Source organism: Lactuca sativa, chromosome 8 (genome assembly GCF_002870075.4).
Source record: "Lactuca sativa cultivar Salinas chromosome 8, Lsat_Salinas_v11, whole genome shotgun sequence".
NCBI lineage: Eukaryota > Viridiplantae > Streptophyta > Magnoliopsida > Asterales > Asteraceae > Lactuca > Lactuca sativa.
This window is the reverse complement of record NC_056630.2, coordinates 271245392-271258478: the sequence shown is the minus strand read 5'-3', so window position 1 is coordinate 271258478 and position 13087 is coordinate 271245392.

Genomic DNA, 13087 nt, shown 5'->3' with positions numbered 1-13087 from the left:
AAAAGGACCATGCACCATCGGGTCAAGTACATACCAAAATAGTTATGGACTTAGACATTAATGCAACAGTCTCCCACTTGGATAAGTCTAATAACTATTCTGCATATGACTTCAGATCCTGATATGCAATCCTAGCTTTCCAAAGCCGCTGTCAACTCTGATCCTATCAGATACACGTATCCTTTAGATAAGGGATCATATATTCCTCCATTCTAGATATCGTATGAGACATGATTTCTAATCATTCTCTCTGTACTATTTCTCGACTTCCGATTTATGACGACTGACTAATTGAACAAATCAAATTAGCCCTAGCCCGGCCGAGCATTTACGTTTGTCATCACTAAATCATCGAGGGGCCCAAAGATATCACTTTTATCCTACTTTGGATAAAAGGAACGGATAAACTTAGATTCAATGCTCGGTTGCACTCACTCACCGAATCATACACAACAATATGTTTTATGACACCAAGTTACTGGTGCGTTTACATATTATCAATGTGCAACCGATTTGCAAGATACAACTCATACATCTCAGTTTCAAGAATATAAGATGTTATCGTCTCACCAATCACTTGTGATACAATTCATGGAGTGATCCAAGTGAGCGTGGGTTTAATCCAATGCTCAAATCATATTCATAAGCACTCATGAACATTGCAACAAACAATTGTTTATGTCTAATACTCTTTAGACAATCCACACACCAATTCACGATAGTCTTCATTCATACCTACTTCGAACGTATGAACGACTGTGGCCCGTTCGAATAATTTGGCTGCTCAAAACCAATTAAATTATTCAGGAAGTCAAAACATGCAAAGTGAAACACAAGAATAATACTAATCACATATGGCCTCAAACCTTTGGGCATAAATAAAACACCTTTTATTTATCACCATATCGATTACTCATTATTTGTTGTTTCCGGTAATCAACTTCTTACTTGAATTATTACACTTGTCCCATGCTCCTAGCATGCACACAATGTTTACCTATGGTTCTTACTTTGTGAAATAGATCAAATGAACACATTTCTAATCATACTCATCTCACAACTCCCAATCCTTTTCACAAGTGAAAAATATCAAATTCTTGCCACTTATGGAATATGCTAGATTCTAACATTTCACAACTCCCAATCCTTTGAACATCCTTTTGCATAAAAGTTTCTAATCTAGACATAGATTTTCAATATTCAATTCCCAATATGGAAAACTTTCCATACTTACCATATGACAACTCATTCTCAATAGAATCTTATCTATTCATAATAATGTCGATATGGTCCATCCAATATTATACTTCCAACTACTCACAAGCGACCAATTCTCGGCGAACTTTGGATTGTCCTTTGATAGTTGTTTAATTATCTTAGTCAAAACCGATTCTTGTTCTTTTTCCCTCTAAATGCGCTAGACATTTGGAAACTTTTAGAATGGTCAAATATTATAGCACTTGCAATCGATCCTATACCCGAAGCGTATGGGACATGATGCATAATGTCTTACATGAAGATTCAATACTTTATCAATCTTCTGCCATAATATTTTATGTGCTACGTTCTCAAAGTTCGAACTATGAAGAGGAATGCCGTAATCATAATCGAAATTTGAGAACACACTATGTTTCCTTGACTAAATTTATTAACCTTTCACAACCTAAACCTTTAAATTTGAAATGAAGCATAATATTCTCTCCCTTAATTATAGCAAAACAACTTTACAACCTTACGACTTTGCAAGGTATAACTCTTGTTTTCTATAATTAATATTGCTAACTTGCAATACTTTCCATAATAATCATACAATCATAACATTTATACTCCCACTATCATGATGATTATTATAAACATAACACTTATGCTCCCACTAGCTTTGACATGTATTCCGAAACAGCTTAACTTTTAGAAAAACGATACTTATTGAATTTCTTAAGTTCATGTTTCTAATACCTAATGCTTTGATAATCCTTTATCTAAGCTTATACACCTTTGCCTTAGATAGCTCATATGTGTGTCTAAACAATTCAGACTAATTTCCAAACCTCACAATTCGAATCATGGAAAGGGATATCGTAACCATAATCGAATTCGAGAGTTCCATTTCACAATCACTATCTTTTTAAAATCTCTCTTAGTGAAAGCATTTCCTCAAAGTCATTTACACGAAGGAGGGAATCTTATGACACTTAGATTTTAATGGTGTATGTGTTCCTATCCATGTGAATTTGTCAAAACCAAAGTTTACGACAAATTCAAACTCATATGGACCGAACTTTCTTAATCGTGATTTCATGCCTTACGGTAGCACAGCTGCCCAGCATGTCTTCCAAGTAGTTAAGCAGCTCACCCTTTCCTATCAATGTACTTTTCATTGATCAAGGTCCTTGCCTTTTATGCATTCAAATGAGAACTCATAGGGCTCACATGCATAATTAACTTAATTGGAACGGCACATAAGCAATATAGTGTCAACACGATAGGTTGTAAACCTCAACTTGTGTGCTAGTGATGATCGACAAGGTTTATTTTTGATTTGTTCTTGAAACTTTTCAAGACCATTAAGACTCCCACTAACTCCTTGACATATAAGATTCTCTTGTCAATAAACATTTCTTGACAAACAAATATTCAAGAGTTAGTGTAGCTTTTATCAAAACACTTCATAAATTGGTCCTAGTTGGTCTTTGTCTTATCCAAGACATCACAACTTTCCACATTTTATGAATGTTATAAACCTTCTTAATACTTATCACTCAATTTCACAATCTTAACTCTAAGACTTGTTTTGGAACAAAGTATGATTGACTTCTTGATTTAACCATTTCTTCAATTCTTGATTCCTCTTCTTAGACATACAATTGTACCAAGACTCACTTAGAGGATCAATTAAGATATGGTTTTTAATCATTCAGACCTATCATAAAGCATAAAAGGTACTCTCCCTTCTTCCTAGAATGGAGAACCTTTTATCTTTCTGCCTACTTGATTCTTCTTATTCGTTCTGCTATTGATTTAAACTTTTTCAATCAATTCAGAACTACACTTAATCTTATAAGTATAATCATATTTACTAAACCTTTAGTAAATCATGACGAATATCTTGTTACTCTTATGGTGGACTTGATCAACATGCAACTTTGTGTCCTCGATCTCCTAGTCCTTCACTTGACACTTTGTCAATGAATTAGTCTAATTTCCAAATATGAAATTTCACATTCATCGTGCAACCAAGTTGCATGATTCCAAGTTTCTGTCCAATTGAAACTTGGGCGATGAGAAACTTTCCCTATTCGGTAAATTTTCGACATTTCCACAAATAACATAATTAAGAAACAAATCCATTATTGCTAATAATAGAAACATTCTAACACCAATTTTTCATACACGCCATTGCAAGGATAAATAAATAATATAAAATCAAAATTTATTTTATTGCGGAATTTTTTTTCCTTGGAATGCAATTCATTGAAAAACTATGCTAATACATCTTTCTTAGCAATCTAATTCTAACTATAAGTGGCAGCTCGAGAATCTAATCTTCAAGTAATGCGATCGAAATCCATTCCTTATCGGTTAGATTCTGCTCACTTCTTCCCTTAAGCTTCCTCTCTTTTCTTTGATCCTACAAAACATCAATTGTAATCTTATTACATTATGTATCGAGAATATAGAATAGGAGCTTAAAAGAGTTAGTCAATGGATTTTACCTAAAGTAGAGCCATACGTTTTGACTCTCCCATCTCTTAGATCTCTTAGATAAATAGGGCAGCTTCGTCTCCAATGCCCTTTGTCTTGGCAATAAAAGCAAATTGACTATTTTGGAACAACACATGGAACTACTTCAGATATTTCCTTTCTCTTATGAGCAAACTCTTCGATCATGGCATGTCTTTCGTTGTCATTGCCTATGTCCATAGAGGTTTGGAAGCCAGATTCACCAATCAACTTTGCTTTTCCATTGCACCAAACCATTGCAGATTCAGCGGCAATAAGCATGTAGGTGAGATCTATAAGGGTCACGTCGCAGTTCATCATATAGTACTCTCTTACGAACTCAATATATGAGTTAGAAAGTGACTGACGAACCCAATTAACAACCATCTCCTCACAGACAACAGATCCCAACATTCTTAACCTATTAATGTGTGACTTCATCCCCAGGACGTGTGCACACACCGACTTTCCTTCTTTATGTTTACTTGCCAAAAGGGCTTGAGTGAGTTTGAACTTTTCAAGTCTACGAACTTGTGGGTTAGGGAGAATAATTGGAGGAGGTGGAGGAAGTGAAGCATGATCTCTTGTTCCTCGATCGAATCGTGGAATATCATCTTCATGTGGAATGCTTGTTCCACGGGATTTGAGAAGACCATAGTTGTCGTACTTTGACATCTACAAAACGGGAGAAAACGAATTCAAGTTAGTTGATCATTGAGTCCTTAGTAAATCACCCAAATGAGATACTACGGCTAGGACCCAACACAATACGCTACAACCTAGAAAAAGGATGCCGTAATCTAGTTGCAAAATATTTGAAGGTAAGTGAATGACGATTCACTAATTTCCACCATGAAAAACGAAAAAGAAATTTAAGTTTTAAATCTATGAAAACTCCTAGATCCTTTGAGATTCATTGAACTTTTCAATGGCATGTTTAAATCTCGATACGCCCCTCTAGTTTGTGACTGGGATGTCGAGGATCACAAAGCGGGTGTGAGTAACCATGCACACTTACATGGTGCCCTCACATGTTACAGTAACCTATTCGATGTGCCGGTAAACCACACACGCTCCACCGAACTATGACAAACATTGAGTCACCCTTTTCTAACTTTGCTTAGAACCATTTAGTGTTCTGGTTAACCACACACGCTCCACTAACGTCTTCGCAAGGGCACAAAGTGTAATTTCATTGAATTGCATCAATTCACTTTTGCCTAAGTAACTAAGATTGGGAATTTGTAAAAACATTTAGTTACTTTTGTACTTCATTATACTTATAATGGAAGGTTTTGTCCTATCCTACCCGTTTGGCTAACGACCCTCCACTAGTCAAGAGTGCGGTGGGTAAGAGTGGATACCCATTCAATCGCCATTTTATAGGCAATTTCCTTAAACACCCCTTATAGAACAGCTTCGTGAATGAGGCATACTAACGGTAAGACTGACTTTTACTCATACATATATATATATATATATATATATATATATATATATATATATATATATATATATAATGTTAGACTTTTAATGTTATATATAGTATAGGGTGTATTTTACACTTTTAAAATACTATGTGGTCAAATTTAACAATTATACTTTTAATTCAATTAAATTGTAAACCAAAACTTTTATGGATTTATTAAACCTCGCTTAATTATACACCTTAATTAATTAATAAAACCATAAGGGTGTGATTTGAACTTTTCAAAACAATACTAGGGTTTTAGAATTTAACATTCCTAGTTAAACTTTTAATCAACTTTTAAATTCCAAAAACTTGAGGGCAAGTTTTGAAACATTTCAAAACATTTAGGTTTAGAATTTAAATATACATCAAAATTAAACTTTTAATCAAAATTTAAATTCCAAAACTTGAGGGCAAGTTTTGAAACCTTTTCAAAACATTATGGTTTCAACTATTTAAATTTCAAAACTTAACTTTTGAGTTCAAATTTAAACTATAAAACCTAAAGGGGAAAATTGAAACTTTTCATAACTCAAGGATCAAATAACAAATAATATAAATTAACAAATTAATTTTGTCATTATCTATATTTGACCTAATTTCAATTTCTTGCAAAATAAGTTACCCAATTAATACAAATAATCAACTTTAATCATATAAGGAAGTTATTATCTAATTAATTGGTAATTATCTTGTGTTTTGGCAAGGATATTCTTTAAGAAACAATAAAATTCGTATTTTATAGGTTTAAAACGAATATGGTAATGATCCTTAAGCAAAACAGCAACAAAATCCGAAGTTTCCTTTGTCTGACGCTCCGACTCGTCGAGTCACACTTTGGAACTCGCCGAGTCCAGGTAGTGACTCGCCGAGTTAGGTCGAACAGAAGGCCAGAAAACATTTTTCAGCTACATAATGCATCAATACAATAGAAACTAATCAGGCTCTAATACCACTGATGGGTTTTGGTCATAAGAACATCCTATGTGCTCATACAAACCCTAATGCTTGGATCTAGGTTTCTCTATTGTACATGCAATTTATCCAAGACTATAAACCCTTGATCTAGCATATGATAATCAATATAACATATAATTAGGGTTTAGATCATAACTTTATTGTTATATAGCAATAACAATCTCAAATCCTCCTTGTATTGAGTTTAGAAAGCTTAGAGTCACAAATGTCACTCCTCTAATGCTTCACAAACACCAAGAGCAAGAGGATGAAGAGGAGGAGAGAAGGAGGCTGCCCAAAAACGTGTGGAAACCCTAGAAGGAAGCTTGTCCACGTTTTTGGGGCATAAGGGCTCTATATATAGTGAGGCCATTAGGGTTATCTAACAAGGAAACCCTAATTTGGATGCTTAAGCCCTAAGCAACCCATGGACTCCTTTCCTTAAAGGCCTTGGACGATTTCTAATGGGGTTCGCCATAGAATTCGTCCACTCCTTAATATAAGGCAATCCATAGCCCAAATTGCAATTATCTTATAATTACAATTCCAGTCCCTTAAGTTTAATTAATCTCTTTTAGTCACAAACTTAATTCTTATTAATTCTTGACTAATATTAACTAAACAATATGATTTCTCCTTTAATATATTATTCTCATAATATATTAATAAATCATATTTAATCCTTTCTCTCCATAATTTATCCTATCAAGTTGCTTTGGTGAAGGCAAACCAAAACGACCATGCACCATCGGGTCAAGTATATACCAAAATAGTTATGGACTTAGACATTAATCCAACACAGTTATCTTAAATGGCATATCATCATCTTCTCAGTTCCGAGAGACCTTGAAAGAGCTACGATTGCCGATCGGTTCCTGAAGTCATACTTGCAGTTATAGTGATTAAACTTATCCAAGTGGGAGACTGTTGGATAAGGTGTCTAAGTCCATAACTATTTATGGTATGTACTTGACCCGACTCGACATGGTCGATTTGGGTTGCATGGGACCATGCATTTTGGATAGAGTAAATGACTGAAATAACACTTGTGGTTTATTAATATATTATAAGTTCTAATATATTAATAGTATTATTTAATTAGTATTGATCAAGAATTAATTTGGAATTAATTAAGTGATCAAAAGATAAGTAACTAAATATATGGGTTGATTATGTAAATCATCCATAACTTGTATAGTGGGCTAAAAGGCTCCATGGATTATCAAGTTGGGTTAAACCCATAGGATGCTCCATGGGAGTTACAAACCCATAGGTAATGGAAATGAAGAGTCATGACACATTAGGGTTTACATGGTGTAACCCTAGATGTGTCAACACTATATAAGGAACATACTATTCACCAAAATCAGTTACACAAAAAAACAAGAGGGCTAGGCCGATTTTAGAGTGTGTGCATTTGTGACAACCCAAGTTGTGCCGTTACATTTCCCCGTTACCGTTAACGAAATATTCCACTGTATAAAAGTTCCGTTAATTAGAGGGCATCAATTTAATAAACATTCCATTTGATTACCTTTAACATGCCGTTAATTCGTGATAAAAGGAAATAAAAACACAGGACACACATTTTCATTCATTTGGAAAGTGTCAAGTTTTATTATTACGACCACTAAATCGGGTGCAACCAAAAGCCCCGTTTAACGGCAGTATCGGGTAAAATTCCACTGAGCCCCGACTGTGAAACCCCATATATGGGTGAGTGGAGTCAAATGGGGGACTTTTTACACACTCTCTCTCTATACTCTCTCTCTAGACTCGTTTTCACACCGAATCCGCAACCAAACGCTTCCAAATTGTAAGTCCGCCTACCCTAGCTTATTCTAAACATAGTGATTCATGTTTATAGCCCAAAAATCATCCAAGAAGCCATGGTATAAGGAGTTTACAGCCCAAGTTCATTCTAGGGCCGTAAACCCCTAAAAAGGTGCTAAATATGCCTTTAAACTTGACCATAAGCTTAGAATCTATTAAGGGATATAGCCTAGGGGTGTTTAAACACTAAAATGCATGGATTTAGGACTCAAAGAAGAGTTTACGGCCCAAGCACATGCTTAGGCCGTAAACTCCACAAGTCATGGTCCCAAATGTGCACCAAACTCATCCTAGGGCTTATTACATAAATTAGGGACATATCCTCTTGAGTTTAGACCCTTGAAACACTCCAAAATGAATTAAAGAAAGGAGTTTACGGCCCAGACTTGGTCAAGGCCGTAAACACCCTAAATCATGCCCAAAATTTTAGTTTTTGCCCCCCAAATGACCATAGGCTATTTCTATAAAATGCTAGAAAGGAATTAAGGGCTTAAACACAAGAAAAATGAGGGATTTCTTGGAGTTTACGGCCCAAGCATTATCTAGGTCGTAAACTCCCCAAAACCCCCTCAAATGTTGGTTTTAATCACCCATAATAGCATCAAACTTCATAAGAAAATTCTAGAAAGGCATTAGAGGCTTGAAACTTCACAAATCACTAAGGGTGAGAGTTTACGGCCGTAAACTCCCTTGGGAGAGTTCTTAGGCTGTAAACTCCTATAAAATACCCTTAGAGGCCTCAATTCCACTCATGCCTTTTGGGAAAAGTGCTTAGAATAAATCAAGGAACAAGCTAGAAGCATCAAACACCCAAGAACATGACCTTGGGAGTTTACGGCCATAAACTCCCTTAGGTTGGGCCGTAAACTCCTTGTTTGGTCCATATTGATGCTTTAAACCCCTTTACACACTAGATATGTGAGTATAGCAAAGTCCCACAGCTGATAGGAGGCCCTTAGCACCCTTAAACGCTACCCGGGACCCCAAACACTCAACCGGGAGTGTTTTCCACTCCTTTGAGTGTGTATAATGGTTTAATTAGTATATTATATGCTAATTGTATGTGAACATATGTTATCATATGTTAAAATAGGTCCTTGTGTGTGTTCAAGTCCTTGTGTGACCCCGAACGCCTAAACGACACTACCGTCGGACCTACTTACACCAGGTGAGTTCATACCCCTGAATGAACCTTTTAAATGCTTTTAAATGTTTTATAGGGGGGGATTACAAGTTAAACATGCCAGTTATCATATCAATCACATGTGCTTGATAACCCGCATGCACAAGATTTTACCACTATACATTGTTTTACCGAGTAGGACACTGTAAATGGCTTTCAAAACGGGTTGTTAAAATTGTTCAAGTTCTTACTTTCATAACTTATCAAAGATTCATTTTCAAACTGGTTTATAAAGATTCCCAAAGATTTCTAAAGGTTTTCACACCTATTTTATCAAAGAATACAAATGCGATTTTCCTGAGTAATAAAGTTTTCAAAGGTTTCATGAATACTGTTAATTGTTAATTACTGCTGCTTCGCTTATACTTATTTTATACTCCTACTCTGTAATGCTTTCGCTTATACCTGAAGTCACTTATACCTGATGACGCTTATACTTATGCACATTCTTACTTAGTAATACGAGTCTACTTCGCTTATACTTGAGATCGACTTTACTTCACTTATACTTGATACGCTCTTACTTCACTTGTGGTCATCTCCTCTTCGTGATGCGCTTATACTTATCCGACACTTATACTTCACTTGCGACCGCTCTTACTTCACTTGTTAGACACTCCTACTTCACGAGAATCACTTTTACTTGATACCCACTCAAGCATAGTTAGATGTATGTCTGTGCTTGTGTAGACACATATAAATAATGGTTGAGGGACTTAGGAAGGTTGTCCGCCCTATTTCCTTTTCTTCGTTGAGATGTGGTCTGGTGGGATCGGATGTCCGTCCGAAGGTCGTTTGATTCATTAGTTATATACCATGTATACAAGCTTAGACATACGGGTCACTTCAGTAAATTCAGTTAAGAGTCTCTACCTCTATTTTACACTTTCATTAGAAACTCACTATTAGGAAGTCTCTACCTCTAGTTCAGCACTTTCATTTGAAACCCACTATTTGGGATGCATCTTCAGGACACGGCCTTCTTCGTCGTCTAGTTGGTAACCAGAGTCTCCTGTAGGGAGAGCGGACATTGTGTGTATAGATCTATACGGGACTGACAACCCCGCACCCTGACTGCTAGCTACAGTCCACGGCCCACCAAGCCAAGGGGTGACAAATGTCACATTCTATAGATGCTTGTAGGGCGTCTGGAACTCTAGTTAGTATGGTTACGAGTATTTCATCAGCAATTTACACTGTATGCTGATGTCCCTTTTTAGAGTCGCACTGTTTCGACCTTACTAGCTGTACCTTTCATTTGATACTGTCTGGGGTCTATAGTCTCTGTTTCGACCTTGCTAGCTGTATCTTTCATTTGATACTGTCTGGGGTCTGTAGTCTCTGTTTCGACCTTACTAGCTGTATATTTCATTTGATACTGTCTAGGGTCTATAGTCTCTGTTTCGACCTTGCTAGCTGTATCTTTCATGTGATACTGTCTGGGGTCTGTAGTCTTTGTTTTGACCTTGCGAGATGTACTTTTCATTTAGTATCGTCTTCGGTCTATATTCACTGTTTTAGACCTTACTAGTTGTACCTTTCATTTGGTACCTTCTGGGGTCTGTGTCTCCCCTTTGCTAGACTGAACCAGGCGTGTCGTTAATTCGATACCCTCCTGGAGTCTATGATTCTTTGCCTTAGTCAGCAGTCCTCACTGCTGAGGCATATATTATTCCCTGATGTCTCTTGCTTTCTTTAATAATCAAATTCAGTATTTTGATAAAAATAGCAATTAAGGGAAAACTACCTCTTACCACAATACACTGAAACAGTCTGGGTAGAAGGCTGCTTTATTTAAAGAAAATATAGGATTTTCTGGAAAGGACACTGATGCACTGAAAACACTTAAACTACTACTTATTAAAGTTATTTGACTAAATGACACTAAATACTTATGAACTCACCAGCATTTGCAAAAATGCTGATACTCGCTTTTCAAATAACTTGTAATCTCAGGTCAGCAATTAGACAGGTACATCCCCGGAGCTACTGATGAAGATGGCTTAAGTACCTTGCTGCACTTTATATATGTTGCTTGTATTACTTTGATACTATGTAATGTAACCATGTAAAATTATTACTATTAATGCAATGTTTTGTTGTACTTTGATTACTATATGCATGTGTTGTGATACTTGACATGATGTCATCCACCCCAGAACGTTTCCGCCGTTCCGGTTTTGGGGTGTGACAGATTGGTATCAGAGCATTGTTTATAGTGAGCTAAGTATATCAATTCATAAAAGATATACAGCCTATAAATACAATGGGATAAAACACTCTGACCAAGAATTATACTTTAAAATATAACCATATTTTACCAAAGTATAATAACATCCAGAATCTAAACACTCGAACAAAAGTATCACAAGAAGAACAATAATAAAAGTCTTCGGATGTTGAGCACTACAGTCAAACCTGGGCAGTTATGTAATCGTAAGTTGGGATAAATGTAACCTGATCAACTACATTTATCCGAGATGCGATGAACGTGTGCTCGGGAGTGATAGTGGTGTGCAGCAGGTCTGAAACTTACCAACTAGGAATGCTAGAGCCAAACATAAAGTTAAAATACTATAGGAGTATTTTGGAACGCTAAAAGATCCACACTAATCCCAGAAGTCATATTCAGAAGATAAGAACACAAACAAGAGTTAAAATACCATATGAGTATTTTAGATTACATAAGCAACCTTGCGTGAATAATTAAAAAAAAAGATCCTTATTGATATACCTGTTGGGTTTTGAGCATTCTAACACTCCTAAGTGTACATGCAACCCTAAATACCTTGGATCTATGTTTTCTCTATTATACATGCAAATAAGAACTTCCAAGGTATTATCCTAATCTAGCATACAAAACAATGACTATAGCAAGATAAAATACATACCTCTTTGGTGTAGAATGTCTTCATGAAGCTTGAGTACCTAGTGCCCCAAGTGTGACACCTCAAATGGAATCACAATCATCAAAACACTTAGAATAGCTTGAGAGAATTCTTACAACTCATGAAATCGGCTAGCCCTCTCTAGAACCCTACTAGTCTCTAGTGGCCGATTTTGTCAAGAATAATATCTTTATATAGTGTTACAATTAGGGCAAACCCTAATTGTCATGACTTTCCATTTCCTTGGATCCATGGGTTCAAATACACCATGGAGCATCCATGGACCATCCTATGGGTTTTAGCCCAACTTGATTATCCATGGAGCATTAGCCCACTATACAAGTATGGATGATTTACACAATCAACCCATATATTTAATTAGTCTTCTTTTGATCACTTAATTAATCCTAGATTAATTCTTGATCAATACTAATTCAATAATCTTATTATTCTTATTATTAATATACTAGAACTTATAATATATTAATAACCATAAGTGTCTTATTTCTCTCATCCAAGTGCATGATGGTATGCAACCCAAATGGACCATGCCGGGTCGGGTCAAGTCTTACCAAATATAGTTATGGACTTAGACATTAATCCAACAGTCTCCCACTTGGATAAGTCTAAAACTATTATTGCGAATGACTTCAAGAACCGACCGGCAATCGTAGCTCTCAAAAGCTTCTGTCGAACTCTGACCTTGTAGATGAACTCTGACCTTTGTCAGTGACTTGTCCATTAGATAAGGGATCATATATTCCTCCATTCTAGATATCATATGGACTGAGACATGGATTATAATCATTCTCTCTGTCCATTTGTTGTTTCCCAATTTCCGATTTATGACGACTGACTAATTGAACAAATCAAATCAGTCCTGGCCCGGCCGAGCACTTCCATTTGTCATCATCAAATCATCGAGGGGCCCACAGATATCACTTTTATCCCGAAGGTAAAAGGAATGGATAAACTTCGACTCATATGGCTTGTTCTACTACTTGTTGAATCATACACAAAGGCACGTTTTATAGC